We start from the raw sequence: 6,302 nt of genomic DNA on the forward strand, positions 1-6,302 counted from the left end.
CAAAATGTTTGAGGAACTTCGATGTGGTTCGAGTTCTCGGGATATGATAGGATTCTTCCGAGGACTAGGAGGGTTAGACGCTAGTACTATGAGTACAAGGGAGACTATCAAAGGTACCGCAGGAGAAGGTACTCTGTGTACGCAGGAACCTGTGAAGTGTGTGCATACCTAAAATGGGACACTAGTCCGAATGCGTCCAGGGTGATAACCGGGATACAAAGGTGTCGTCCTTCTACTAGTAGAAAAGGTTACAGATTTTTGTATAATGACTGATCATCGTATGCAATGGCTCCGGTGAATATCCTATTCTTTCAATTGGAATTGAGATACAATACTGTAACCCAAGCCTATGTGCTGCATTTACCATTAAGGTATTTGCAGACTAATAAGTCAATCAAAGAATTGTTTTAAAAAGAGGTGTATATCACCATGAAAACTACTTTGAATAAATACATATCCTTAAATGAATTAATATAATTTCTTTAACAGTCTTTTCATACTACTGATTGTTATGGATGAGCATTATTGACCACTCTTTCTTTCTTTTAAATGTCACAATACAACAGATTACCAGCATGCCGGTGTGGGACTTAATCGTTTGCAATCGTGGGGAGATTCCCTTACAACTTTGTCTTAGGTGGACCAGAGTATTCAGATAGGTATAAGATGTTAGTAGTAATTATTGTGACTTCATGTAGAGGTTACGAATAATTGTTTAAGATCCTGTAAAATGCATTTGAGTTGTAATAAAATGAGATTATATTATGTACATCGTTTCTAAGGCTATAACTTGTGTGTGTGTGTATGTGTGAGATTGGGGGTCTGCGATATAGAGTTATTAGATTATTGAGTTAATACAAGTTACACATGATTGAAGGATTGCGTGACGATCCAGATTCCTGAGCCTAGATTTGGGGGTGTTACATTTACCGCATTAAAGTTATTGAAAAGATACTCACAAGGACGTTAAACATGATACTCCTTCAACTAGATCGCATTTCATCTTCTCAGAATTTATTTCCCGTCCATTGTTATAATATAGTAAGTTCCTCGTCTAGTTATGTTGTCAATGATATATGCACCTGTATGGCAGTGAATTTTTCGACAATTCTGTTAACTGTATCTAGGAATACATTTCTTAAGATAAGGTACTCTTGTTGAAATCTTCTAATTTGTAAGTTATTGTTATAAGTTTTTGACACTTGTTGTAGGTACAAGGCCTCTCGTACTTTTGCCATGTCACAACATTTGTCAATTGTGTCCAAGTCATAGACGAGTTTTACTTTACCATTGTCATCTTTTGTCAATGGGTTAAAATATTTAAACTAAGCTTGTTTTTTCTTCAAACATCTTTATAGTAATTCCATAGTTGATTTTATTCTAAGCACACTTGTTTCATCTTTGTTGATAGGTTGGATGCCATACGTTAAGTAATCTTTGAATTGTTGTATTCAAGTTGTCATGTGTTGTAAATTTTCTGATTTCTTCTAAAGTGTCGTCTCTCTCAAAGGTTGGTTTGGAGACGTCTATGATCGTAATGTTGAACATTTTGAGACGTTTAAATATTTCCCATATTCCAGATTAAGCATCAAATTATATGTTAGAACTCTCTTGAAACTTGTCGTATGTCGAATGCATGAAACTCAACTTGTAAAAAATTAAAATTTTAATTAAGCTAGCTTCTTCCCATCTGTTGTTCTTCACATTTTTTGGAATGATTCATATTTACTGAAGGATCATGACTGCATATTATCAACTTTCTGGTTTCTTGCGGTTCGCAGGCCGATTTTCAAAGTGTCATACATGTCCATGTTGTTCTTCTCCTTAAAGTCACGACATATAGAGTATAATTTGGTGTCCCCTTGTGATGATATTAAAATAATTCTCAATCATTTCCATTGATATTTGCAGCTTTCATGTATTACTTTACTTTTTCGTGCAGTTGTGTCAAGAGACTTGGATTGAAATGAGCCACAAAATTATCAGGGCTTGTGAGATCATAGTTGTCAAGTATTCTTTTAATTTTGTGAAAGATTCTTCATGTTGCTTCATCCGATGGAATCTTTTGTTATATTGTAGTTTGTTGTGGAACAGTCCGCACTTATCTAATAACATTAAATAAATTTGTTCCAAGAAGTTAGTCAACATGTCAATATTTGGACATCTTTGAATGATGTTGGAGATGTCAACTCAATAGATTCAGTCAACTTGTTCGACGTGATCAACCGTGTTATTAGAGTTTATGTCTTCATTTACACAACAAGTCATCAAAATGGTTTTTATGCACTTTTTAGCCTAGATGGCATGGCCAAGTGAACATGAATATTTTTATTTGTTGTAGTTGAATATTTCTTTTAGCGTGAAGGTGGAGGTAGTCGTTTAGGAGGTGTCGTCTCCCTCTTGCCACACTCTTCCTCACGTCTGGACATGTTCTCTATCAAGTAGCCTTTCTTGATGAGTACTTACATTTTCCTCCTCAATGTTGCGCATTCATGTGTCTTGTGTTCATAGTCATCATGAAGTTAATAATATAGTTTTATCTTGCGTAGGCTCGTGGATTGTCACTTTTTGGTGATCTCATACACATCTGGCTCGTACTTTCATTACGCCATAAGTGGGCTATTGTAATGCCTAAATGGTGTTATAATAGGCCCAAAAAATATTACAATAGGTCTATTGTAACACCAAGGGGCGTTACGTATATGAGCATTACAATAAACACCCTAATTTAACCCTTTTATAACAGAGGAAAAATGTTACAATAGGAAACTACTGTAACATTAAATGGCCCAAATGTAACACAAAATAAGTGATATAATAGCTTGATCAAGATTGCATAAATGGGACCCACTGGTGGTGCCACGTGGCCCCACTATGTGGGGGCTATTTTTGTTGTGGGGTCCACATTCCCTACCATAACACTCTATTATATATATTGTAACACAAATTTGTTGTAATTAACCAATATTAGATTTTATAATGCCACACTATATCTAAATATACTTTATACTAGAATAGGCAAATGCAACAGTTAAAATTAAAAATTTTAATATACATGCTCTATGTATACAATAATCCCAATACCAAAATAAAATCTCCAACACATATCCAAAATACTACAAAAACCAACTAAAATTACTATAATTTGATTGATCAGTAAAATTACATATGCAATTCAAAATAGTTGAATCAGCAGATCAGTAAAATTCATTATCAAAGCTTGGTGACTGCGGCGTAAACCTAAGAAAATGACCGCTAAAAACACGTGATAGTGTGCCATTCTTGACCTTGTTCCTGAATCTGTACATGGGAATATGAATGAAAAAAGCACAGAAACTAGCATAGAAAAGAATGAAAATTGATGGTTTTTAAACTTATACCTGCAAGCCGAATAAGCAGAACCTGTATGCAAATAAATCTAGTGAGTTCTATAGCTAGTATTAACAATGAAGCAATGGTTTATATCCCGAGTAAGATTAGTGTTTTGAGCCGAAACAAAAATTACAAACATAGGAAAATATAATAATATTAATGCAAATTTAAACATAAAACCCCTAATCTATCTCGTATGGAGCTTTTCTAGTACTGATTGCATCATTTTCATTAAAAATGAGGGAATGCTCGTCAAAGCTAATAAAGAGTTCACTATCTGACCAAGCTGTACTCTAAAGTCTGTATTCTTGAAATTATTATCAGTGACCAAGAGTTGAGATGTTGTCACATCCAACTGTAAAAAAATTATTTAAATACAAAAAAGCTCCTTCTTAAGGTAATAAATCTATGATGTATAACATGTCAGTAGAATCTAAATGTATATCAATGTTCTTCTGTTTTTCGAAAACTTGAAAATCGTAATAGTACACATATATCTTAAATGTACCTGGATGAATAATGTGTCATAGAGTGCCATGAGGCCATTCTGTCCAACAGCTGCACATGCTTTTCCATCAAGTTCAACTTGAGGCTTTTGGAGATCAGCAAAACTGTGAGAGAAAAAACTGTAATAGACTAATTGGTTGCTGGTTAATAATTATTATAATATAAATCAAAGCTTATCTTAAGCTCTGTCAATTAAACAGTAATCATGTTTTCTTTCCGTTGGGTATTCATTTTCATCGTGCTCAAGCATGTCCAGCCAACACAAAAGAAAATCAGAGAAAGTCCATTCATGGAACCAGACCTAACATTCTTCTACATACAGATTCTAATATCGAACATCAGATACTAGTGACTCTTTTTGTTGCACAGCTGATCACTAGAAAAATAAAATAGAAATTAAGTGAAAGAGGTATTTGACTGGTAAAAGACCTCTTTGTTGTCCTGTGCTGGAGGTTCTGTTGCTATAGGGTCTTCAAACTTTGGTAGAACTTATGGCGCAAGCTTACCTTCTTGAAGCCGCTAATCATGAGGAAGGTAATCATGAAATGTCATGCTAATATTGCTGTAGAAGAGATAAAACCTGATTAAAAAGGTAGCAGAACTTGGGGAGCATGCATAGGGTTGTCCATTATTGTCAATCAAACTACTAACAAATAAATAAATTATAGTCAAAAAACAATGCAGATATTGAAATTATTCATATAATCAGTAAGATCTCAGAGAAGGCATTAATATATAATATTGGATATTTGAAATCTGGATTAAATGCACCATACTTGATTTCACATTGACAGTCTTCGAGTAGAATATCCATGTCCCTTCAAGCATCCTTTGGCTTTGATGGTGAAGGAAGCATCTGCACAACAAAAGGAAGTACTTCAGATAACAAGAGATTACAGAGCTAGTAAATCCCAGGGCTCCCAAGACACGCAGAGTGATTTTCTTAGGTGCCATTTGTAACAGCCCAGCTACTACTCCGATATCTATGGCTTCTTTAACGTGAGTACAACTAAGAAATTCAACACATCCTTAGAGTTAAGATATATATATAGTTTCTATTCCTAATACAATAGATCATTATTATTATAATTAATTGATTCTAAAAAACTTTAATAATTTGGGCTTCCAAAACCTAAAAATTTGTTCCCAAATAATTTCTTTGGACTTCTTAATGGGTTGTCGTGCATCAATGCACATCCAAAATTTTTAGAATAACTCAACCACACTATATTGTTGTCATCATATAAAAACTATATTTTTGCTGACAAAAAAAAATTCAAAGTAGGTTCTCAGATTAAGTAGATCTTAGATACAGTACATGTACCTAATTGTTTAGCTAGGGGAAAACACTGTACATAGTTGTGCCCGAAAGTAATGCACCATGCTTACTCTTAGCAATTGTAAAAGCTTATGCCAATAAAAAGTGTGGCCTTTAAAGCATAAAACTATAAGAAGGCCTCAAGTAAAATATTTCATAAGAAAAAAAAGTAAATGATCCTTGAACACAAGGTGTATATAAGTTATAAGAAAAATACCTAAATTAACCATAAGAATTCTTCATAACAAAAGTGGAAGTAAAAAATCATGGTAGTCCAAAATTTTCATAGATGATCGGCACTTGCCTCACACATCCCAGAATCTTGAAGATATATCTACCATCAGGTTATTAAGTACCCTTTTGTTCTAAATATAACAACTTCTCCCCAATTCCCCGATATTCCTCTTGTCGGAATGTAAACAATTAAGCACCAAAATGATAAGGCAATAAAAGGAAGCAAACAATTACCTTTACAGAGCTGCAGGAACAAATCTGTCCGGAACTCTTCTAATTATCACACTTGAATTGCTTGGAATTTGATAAGTTTCATCCTTATACTCCGAATTCAATCAAAATCAACAACGTAGGTAACACAATTATGAGTTCTAAAATCAAATTAACCATATGTGAACCGTAAATAAATAGAGAGAGGGGGAGAGAGAGGGGGAGAGGGAGAGAGGGAGGGAGAGAGAGAGAGACCTTGACCAGTAACAAAATCCGAGAAGACTAAATCAAAGTATCGAAGGTCGGTCTTCGATATCCACCGTATCGAAGTTCACCATGCCGAACAAGCTCACTTTTCGCTTTCCTTATGTGCCCATTTCAAGATATGTTTAAAATTTTCAATTGAATTTATGAAAAAGAGGAGAAATTAGGGATCTAGGTTATTAGTCTTGGTGGTCAAGTTTGTGATGGCTATATATACATAGTCATGCTATTGTTTTGATATATGCTTAAGAGATATAGTCGTCTTAGGTATCGTGCGGGAGATGCTTGAGCATTGGTTGGCTAAGTATCAGTTTGGGACACCATTCCCGCTTTGAGCTAATTTTCTACTTATTCATTGATTAATTTATTTATGTTCAATTCTTGTTTGAAATGTACG

At 34.3% G+C, this 6,302-nt stretch overlaps 1 long non-coding RNA gene across 3 annotated transcripts; it reads right to left on the reverse strand.

Annotated features, from left to right (window-relative positions):
• Window positions 1-3,031: 3,031 nt before the first annotated feature.
• LOC141687128 (uncharacterized) lies at window positions 3,032-6,087 on the reverse strand. 3 transcript variants are annotated; one of them, XR_012560939.1, is made up of 7 exons: window positions 5,897-6,087; window positions 5,666-5,748; window positions 4,656-4,735; window positions 4,309-4,441; window positions 3,881-3,983; window positions 3,381-3,402; window positions 3,032-3,300 (listed from the first exon to the last, which is right to left on the reverse strand). It is a non-coding gene; the product is annotated as an uncharacterized LOC141687128 (long non-coding RNA). The 3 variants fall into 3 exon arrangements; XR_012560938.1 differs by having other exon boundaries at window positions 3,881-3,998; window positions 5,666-6,087; XR_012560937.1 differs by having other exon boundaries at window positions 5,666-6,084.
• Window positions 6,088-6,302: the final 215 nt, after the last annotated feature.

Source organism: Apium graveolens, chromosome 9, assembly GCF_009905375.1.
Source record: "Apium graveolens cultivar Ventura chromosome 9, ASM990537v1, whole genome shotgun sequence".
In the NCBI taxonomy this organism is placed as follows: Eukaryota; Viridiplantae; Streptophyta; class Magnoliopsida; order Apiales; family Apiaceae; genus Apium; species Apium graveolens.